The sequence below is a fragment of the Triticum dicoccoides genome, chromosome 7B, assembly GCF_002162155.2.
Source record: "Triticum dicoccoides isolate Atlit2015 ecotype Zavitan chromosome 7B, WEW_v2.0, whole genome shotgun sequence".
Taxonomy (NCBI): Eukaryota; Viridiplantae; Streptophyta; class Magnoliopsida; order Poales; family Poaceae; genus Triticum; species Triticum dicoccoides.
Window position 1 is genome coordinate 763,255,447 of NC_041393.1, and position 9,546 is coordinate 763,264,992.

The following is a 9,546-nucleotide window of genomic DNA, read 5'->3' on the forward strand; positions in this document are numbered from 1 at the left end:
GGGAGGGAAATATTGGAGGTTGCGGTCGAGGCGCGGATGCAGTCGCGGGCCTGGCTCCCGCATACGCCCGATTCCTGCGTTCCCCTCAGCCTGGCTGAGAGGACTCCTTTTGCATCGATCGGGCCAGGCTGAGAGGGCCGCGCAGGGAACCAATCACACCGGAATTTACACGGCGGGTGCGAGCCAGATGAGAGCCAGTTATCCAAACACGCCCTATAGCGACCTCTCTCGCATACCTGTAGCAACACCACGTCCCCGCTCCTCTTCCCGGAGCCCTCGAACTTAATGACTACATCGGTGCCACACTCAAGAGGAATATTTGGGCAGACTGACCGTAGGTTCTCCCCTATGTCGAATATATTTTCTAGTGACCAACCACCACCACCACCACCACCTGCTGGGACTGTATGGAGTTGTAACCACACTGATATCTTGAACCCCACTATGGCGAGCAGTTTGAGTAGGTTCCTATCTGGAGACGTGGCCAAGTAGAGCTTGTTTGCTTCGCATTTGGTAAGTGGGGGCTTCACCATTCCAGGTGTCCCCGTGCGTACATCGTAGGTGAGGATTTGCTTACCATTGAACACTAGCCAGTGGATGATGCCACCGCGGACGACGGCGGGGGCAGTGTCCGCCCAGACAAACATCCATGGAAAGTCAAGGTTTCTCGCATGAGCCGTGACGGGCCCCAGGTACAAGAGGAGGATGTGGCGGTCTGTATTTTGATGCTCCATCCATAGAGATCGGCAAAGAGTAGCATGAAGGAGCAGTCAATGCCGTCCGCCGCCGTGAGCAGGACGTATACTTGCAAATTGTTTTTGGTACTCTTGATACCTGTCGGTCTTGAAAGGAAGGTGTGGTGGCCGGTCATAGGATCATACACGCACATGTCAGAGCAACGCTTGGATTTGGGTCGTGCATTGATGTGTTTGCGGCGGAGGACGACGAGTCCACCGCGGGACGTCAGCGGTTCATACCGGCTAAAGAGCTTCGCGGCGCAACCCGACATGTAAGGCGAGAGTTGGTTGCGGCATAAGGACACGACGCTGGGCCTGACCGGGTGTACCACAGTTAGGGGCCAATCGTCGTAGGTGCTGTAGGCGAGGATGCTTGGAGCCACCTTTTGGGCAATGCAGTGGATGAACTGTGGGCTGAGTATGTCACGCCGGAGGTGCTTGCAAACGGCGGCACAACGGACAACCGTGAGAAAGTCAGTGCGCGCCATGATCTCGAGCAGGACATCAGCAGGGAGGGTCGTCAGGATCTCTGATGCCACCGACGCACACACCTTGTCTCGTCGGCGTTTGCGTGACACCATGGGTAGTACGTGTTTGAGTTGGAACATTTGTGTCCCTAGCATGCTATAACTAGCCAGCTACAGGTAGAGAACGACCGCACGTACCTCTGCGTCCGGCTGCAGACCCTGTTAATAGTATATCGCGTCACGGAGCTTTGGCGAGTTCGTGTGGAGAACGGGGGCAGCTTTCCCAGATCGGATCGGAGTCAGGAACCCAAACCGGACGGAGCAGAGCCCTATTTATATGGATGGAAGCAGAGCCAAACGTGTTTGAGTTTGTTTGGGTCGGATGTACATGCATGCATGCATCATGTTTATCTCTAATTATAATTGGACTAACGAGTTATTTCCTTTGACATTTGACCAAGCTGAAGCAAAGACATGAACGAGTTAATTAACATCATCTTTGATTCATCAGATTTGCTATTTCACATCTGGATGTGAAATATTATCTCACATCTAATTTTCTAACCACATGATTTAGATACAAGATTACTATGTTTGGTCTTTTTTTTTTGTTGCTTGGCGTTGGTCGTTTAGGCCGTTCCCGTCACCCACTCGAGGGGTCAGGGGTCTCTAGCGTTTAGGCCGTTGTTTCTCGTTTAGGCCGTTACCGTGTGTTGCCTCAGCGTGAGCTGTTCCCTTTTCCTTTTTTTTTTCTTTTTTTCTCCTTTTTCATTTTTTCTTTCTAGTTTCTTAAGTTTTTAAATTCTAAATTTTTTATTTTTCATTTTTCTTTTCACCTTTCCAAATTTTAAAAATTCATAAAAAAATTCCATCGTTGTTAGTTAACTGTCCACCACCGAACAAATGGCTGTTTTTTTTTCTTATTTCAGTTGCAAGTCCACCCTTAACATGCATCTGGAGCCCGACCTTCTTTTGTCGCAGCTGCAATCCCACACTCGACTGGCAACTAGGCATCAACAATTTTTACAATTTTTTTGTCTCTGTTGCAAGTCCACCTTTGACTCGCAACCACGAGCTCACCATAGCGACCTTTCTCACATACCTGTAGTAACACCACGTCCCCGCTCCTCGTCCCGGAGCACTGGAACTCAATGACTACATCAGTGCCACCCCCAAGAACAATATTTGGGCACACTGACCGTAGGTTCTCCCCTATGCCGATCAAATTTTCTAGTGAGCAACCACCACCACCACCTGCTGGGACCGTAAGGAGTTGTAGCCACACTGATATCTTGAACCCCTCTATGGTGAGTAGTTTGAGTAGATTCTTATCGGACGACGTTACCAAGTAGAGGTTGTTTCCTTTGCATCTGGTAGGAGGGAGCTTCACCATTCCGGGCGACCCCATGCACGCATCGTAGGTGAGGATATGCATATTATCGAACACTAGCGAGTGGATGGCACCGCCGCGGAGGATGGCGGGGGCACTTCTCCCCCAGACAAACATCCATGAAAAGTCCGGGTTGCTCAATTGAGTCGCGACAGGTGCCCAGGTACTAGAGGATGTGGCGGCCTGTACTTTGATGCTCCATCCGTGGAGATCGAAGAAGAGTAGCATGAAGGAACAGTCCATGCCGGCCGCCGCGGTGAGTAGGACGTACACTTGCAAGTTGTTCTTGGTACTCTTGATACCTGTCGGTCCTGGGAGGAAGGTGTGGTTGCCATTCATGGGATCATACACGCACATGTCAGAGGAGCGCTTGGATTTGGGTCGCGCGTTGATGTGCTCGTGACGGAGGACGACAAGGCCGACGCGGGACGTCACCTGTTCGTACCAACTAAAAAGCTTCGTGGCGCGACGCGACATGTAAGGTGAGAGCTGGTTGCGACATAAGGACACGATGGTGGGGGTGACCGGGTGGAACACAATTAGGGGCTAAAGTGTTGGCAATATCATCGGACTCTCCACTATGGAAGGGCTTGATGACAGCTAAGGCTGATTTTTTTAGCAGAGGTTCCTTCTCAAAAGGCAAGTGTCTCGAAATGAGATTTGGGGAAGATATATACGTGGCTGCTGAGCCTATACAATATCATCTGGGGAGAAGACGCTTTTGTTGCCTTCTAGGTGTTACGGATGTGTCCGATGCATGCTTACTGGGAATAAATGAATGGAATGTGAATCAACTTATTGTAGTGTTCCGCTGGATGTTGAATGCTTACGGTATCTTGTTAATTAAGCCCATATACGTGGACTTAGGATAATCGTGCAACATGTGTGGCGAATGCTTTTGCTGCAAAATTGATGTAGATGTATAAATATATTGCCTAGGCTCTGTCATCAGATCGGTCTTTTTCTTGGATTGGCTAGAGCATGTACTTCTACATGGTATCGGAGCCAAGATGTCTTGAGTTCAAGACCCGGCTGACGCAATTAAATTGCATCCCACTTAGGGTCCATGTTTAAGCCTGAGGGAGTCACATGTGAGGAAAGTGTTGCTATATAAATGAATTGCCTAGTCTCTTCAATTAATTTTTTTTTTTGAAAACGGGCAAAAGATTTGCCACGTATATTAATTAAGAGAGAATAGAGTTTGTGTTACAAACACCCCTTAACAATACACGGAAGAATCACTCTCCCGGCATGATGGACCCTAGCTTCTTAGCTCCAGCGGCGACCCAAAATGATGCCTCCCTTTTGATGTTGTCGAGAAGAACCGTAGGCGGAGCGGCCATGTTGCGGAATACACGATCGTTTCGCTCGTTCCAGATCGTCCATGTAGTGAGCATGGTGAGCGAGGCCATGGCCTTCCGGTTGGGGACGGAAGCATCAGTCAACCCAAGCCACCAGTCTAAGGTGGAATGCCTCAGGGGCCAAGTAGAGGTGTCAATGTGAATGAGTTGCAGCCATGCCTTGACCAAGCCCCATAGGCGAATGGTGAAACGACATTTGAAGAAGAGATGGTCAACCGATTCATTCTCACGCATGCATAGGGGGCATGAGCCACAGTTAGGCCAACCACGCTTGGCCAATCGATCCGCAGTCCAGACTCTATTTTGGATGGCCAGCCAAGCAAAGAACTTGACCTTGGGTGGAGCCCAAATTTTCCACACTGCATGCTCCAAGGGAGAGCGAATGAGGCCGAGAAATTGCGCTTTGTAGGCGGACTTCACCGTGTAGAGGCCACTAGTAGAATGCTTCCAAACAATGTCGTCGTCAATATCCTCCTGTAGGTGAAAATCCCGGATGGTGGCCCAAAGCTCGAGAAATTGTCTGAAGTGCTCTATAGAAAAATCGGACATCATCTTGATCTTTTTAACCCAAGCGCCATCCTTTAGTGCTTCCCGCACCTTCCAATTCTTTCTCGTTGACGCTGCGTAGATGAGAGGGGCCAGATCCATGGGTTTGCGGTTGTGCACCCACGGAGAGTCCCAAAAGGGGGCGCGCGCGCCATTTCCCACGATAATAGTTGAGGAGGCATAGAAGAAGTTGTAGTCTGCGTCATCGCACGGGTTGCCCATGCCAACCCACATCTTAGTTGGCTCCTTCCACTCAAACCAAATCCAACGAATCCTCAGTGCCCTAGCGAATTTCTCCGTGTTTAGCACTCCAAGACCCCCATTGGCAATTGGGCGGCAAACGGTGTCCCAATTAACCTTGTATTTGGCCCCGGTGGTCTTGTCTATTCCCTCCCAAAGGAACGCTCGCTCAAGCTTGTTGAGATTTTTGAGGGTGCTTGGTGCTTGCCTCCCAAGCCATATATTTTTTATTTGCATTGGTTAGAACATGCACTTCTATAACTAAAGCATATATAAATTGAGGGTGCTTGTGTCATATACACATGACATGCTACCATGTATCCATTACACTTGTAGAAGAACAAACCAGCTACTCATGTACACACTACACTAGACGCTCCTCGTTATTTAGCAAATATGGCGTCATTTGTGGCACATAGGAGAAAACGCCAGCTCGTGCTACGGGTACAAGCAACCCTGCACGAGACTCTGACTCTCTCCGATGTTGACGACGAAATAGACCTGCGATGTTTGCAGCCTGCCATTGAGTTCATGCTGTCAACGTCGATGTTGATGACAATGGGCCGGAGTGGCCTGCCACAGCTGCCAAGGTAGTCAAGGCGGCTCTCGCGGACGCGCTGGTGCATTCCTACCTGATATATCCGCGTCGTATCTACTTTTATAAACACTTTGATTCTAATTTACATGATTAGAATGAAACTAACCCGGATTGACGCTGTTTTCACCGAAACTATCATGGTGTAATTTTTTGTGCGGAAATAAAAGTTCTTGGAATTGGATGAAACTTTTTAGAGATTTTCTATGAAATAAAGGTATTTAGTCATGTCAATTAATCCTTCGTAATCGTTGTTTTTAATCTATATAAACACATAGTACTGCAACCGCATGATTTCTCAATTGTGAGTGCACGCTCTACGCAAGGAGCCAGCGCTAAAGAAATCTTCACCGTCGTCCAAGTCACCCTCACACCTCCATTACAACCTCAAGGGTGTGGGCCACCATGAGTGGTTCCCCGCCGCCCGTCGTCGTGAAGGATTTGGCACGAGTGCTTCACTACTAGGAAAAATCTTATACACAGAATCTTAGCAGCAGCGCGCCACAAAAAGAGGCACTACTGCTAATTAGTAGTAGCGCGGGTTGTAAACCCACGCTACTACTAAATTGATAGTAGTAGCGTGCGGTATAAACCCACACTACTACTAAGTGTTCTCCACCACGCCCGCCGGGACAAGCAGTAGTAGTAGCGCGGGGTATAAACCCACGCTACTACTAAGTTGATAGTAGTAGCGCGGTTTGTAAACCCCGCGCTACTACTATGTGGTCTTCATCGTGCCTCCCGCGACATGCCGTAGTAGCAGCGTGGGGAATAAACCCAGCGCTACTACTATAGAACCACTGACGCATGTATACACACATAGCTCACGGAGGCCAAAGCCCAAATTCCCCTCCTGACCACTCCGCCCGCTCTTCCTCTCCTTTTTCCCAAGTCCCCGGCGCCGCCGCCCGCCGTCCCCACCAAGCACCCACCCGTCCGCCACCGCCACCGCCTCCCTCTCCCTCTCCACCCGAACTCGCGCCGCCTCCCCCAGCGCCCTGTCCCCCTCGCCGTCTCCTCCGGCAGACGGGCACTAGTAGAAAAACACCTAATAGTCCCGGTTCGTGAGGGCCTTTAGTCCCGGTTCATGAACCGGGACTAATGGGCCGTTACTAATACCTCCACCCATTAGTCCCGGTTCAAACTAGAACCGGGACTAATGTGCCTCCACGTGGCTCTGTGCGCCGAGCCCAGTCAGGGAGCCTTTGGTACCGGTTGGTGGCTCCAACCGGGACCAAAAGTCCATGTTTTTTTTTGGAAATTGACTGCTTTAGGGGTTTTGGGGGTTATTTTTAGGTTGTTATATTAGCTAGCTAATAGAGAGAAGTGTCCTCTCTTATATCTTCGTCCTTGGTTTACCAACGCTGCTGCTATATATGTTCATTTTACCCGCTGATATAATAACTCATGCATGCTCGCATACATCAGCATATATAATAACAAGTACTCGTCCTACTAATCATGCATCATCATACAACTTCTACTCGTTATTAATAATAAGTCATACGATCATCATCCTCATAGTCATCGAACCCAACCTTACATAATTGTTCTTAACACATGATCATCAGTATCAGGTAGGACCTAAACACCCTTAAGGTAAAATAGCATAAAACAATATAGACCCTGACTCTCCATTATGAAGAATAGCGATCATCCTATCTCCAATTTTTGCCCTTCGCTGAATGTTGCTTCCAAGAAGCTCCTCACGACTGTCCATACATTTTTTCCATTCTTTGATTCTCAGGTCTCCACTTATTTTAGAAACCCGGTATGGACAGTTGAGATTCGTAGGACGACCTGGTTGTATGTTCAAAATATGAAGGCTACCGTGTGTATACATCAGATGAGGCACACAATCATTCGGGATTATCTGTTGAAAAACATAGTAATAACTTCGTAGTTAGCAATGATATGATGTACTAGTTTTAGAAGTGTGCAAAAAGATGCACGGATGTTGTAATAGTACAAAAATCTTACTAGGGTATCTCCATGGTAGTTACCGTAGTTCAACACGTGCACTAGTGGCACATATTGACCATAATGTTGAGGAGTTCGATTGTAGGCATTGTAATTCTCAAGATCAGTACAAAATGCGACCAGATAATTTTTCTCCTGATAAGTTAGTTCGGAGCCTTCGATGTAGTAGGTTCTGTCTACCATCTTCCGCACATTCTTTGAAGAATGAAAATAAGCTGTCAATGGAGAATAAGTTGTCAATTATTTTGAAATAAACAATATAAATTACTTAATAACTATGTTAAGCTCACATGGGGGAAGAATTGGAGGTGTATCCACAAGGACGAAAATCGTAGGTCTCCCTTGCTCGATTGTAGGATCACCAAGATCCATGGTAACAAGCATACCCTCATCAAAACCATACATCTTGCAAAGTGCTTTCCAATTTTTGCAACCAAAATGGGTTACACTCTGAGCATTGTACAACTTTACTTGAAAATCCACACCATGATGGGTACTTAGGATAATTTTTTTGGTTTCGAAACTTTCATGGTCTTCAAAACCCATCCTCTCCAAGACATAGCGTCTTGCAAAGCATGGGATAAGCTAGTCGAATTGGAAAAGATGAAAAATATTGTCATGATTAAAATAGTTGAAGTCATGAGTAATTATGAAAAAAACTTTTATCGTCGGTTGCGTACCGTATGAACATCGAAGGTCTCCTCGAGCTTAATGCTGAAGCGGCGATCTTCGTCCAGCACAATGAACCTGTCGCAGATACCTCGGTCGTCGTGGCACCAGTCACACTCCTCCGGGCGGTTTTCGTCGTCCGATGAGTACGACATTTCCGGCCTACGTTCATAATTCAAATATTAAACTAGATCATTATTATTAATCACGGGTTGACTATCGATGATCGATGTACGTAGCTCCTCCTTTCATTCCCGAATGCATTATTATATCAAATTGTCTAGAACACGGGAATGAAGGAGAACTTATCCAATATGAGCATTCAATAAGCAAAACCAAATCATAAAATAAGCAAAACCAAATCATAAAATAAAGTATAGTATTCAAATTAGCATGCATTCAATAATTATAAGCGAAAGTACATCATCTCTTGGTGTCCGTACATCGTCGAATATTATCACTAATGCAACTAGAACCGTAGCGCCCGACGGGTATCGACGCGAGCGGTGGACACCCAAAGATAAGGAACCATCACAGGATCATAACTCCAGTGAGATCCCTGAAGAACCTGCCAGGTATTGTCGAATCTGCCCTCCAATGCAACCATGTAGCGACGGACGTGCTCGTCCTCCTCGCTGACACGGTGACGTACCACCTTCGCGGTGTCCGGATGCCTCACCACCGTCACTGGCCCACGCGACCGCCACCAAACAAGGATCGGGTCAACAACGGGCTGCCTCCTCACCAATCTACGTCCCCCGGAAGGTAGCACCTCCCAATACCAGCCCGGCGGAGCCCAGTCCCGAACATGGCCCTGATCAAGCAGGCCTCCACCGCCTAGTCGACGACGACGAGGATGCGGGATAGGCATCGCCGACATCGATGCGGCAACTACTTCTATATATAGTTAAATAAAAGTAGTTTTATTAATTAAATCAACTATCTAGTTCAACTACTAAGCACTTACTAAAAACAAACTACTTCTATATATAGTAAAATAAATTAGTTTATTAAATCAACTAGCTAGTTCAACTATATATAAACTACTTCTTATTACTACACATCTAATCTAACAAAAAAATCATTAATTGCTACACATCTAATCTAACAACTATATATAAACTACTTCTTATTACTACACATCTAAACTATATACAAAAAAATCATTAAAATTCTATGAACAAAATTAATTACTACACATCTAATCTAATCTAACAAAAAAATCTAATCTAACAAAAAAAATCTATGAACTACATATCTAAATTACTACACACATCTAATATAACAATAAAATGTAATTAATCTAACAAAAAAATCTAACATAATATAAATAAATTAATTGCTACACATCTAATCCAACCAAAAAAATCTAATCTAACAACAAAATCTATGAACTACATATATCTAAATTACTACACATCTAACCTAACAAAAAATCTAATTAAATCTAACAAAAAAAATCGAAGGCGACGGCGAGGTGCTCACGTACGGCGACGGCAACGGCGACGGCGACGGAGAAGGCGACGACGAGGGGGCGGCGCGGGCCGGGGCGGCGAGGCGC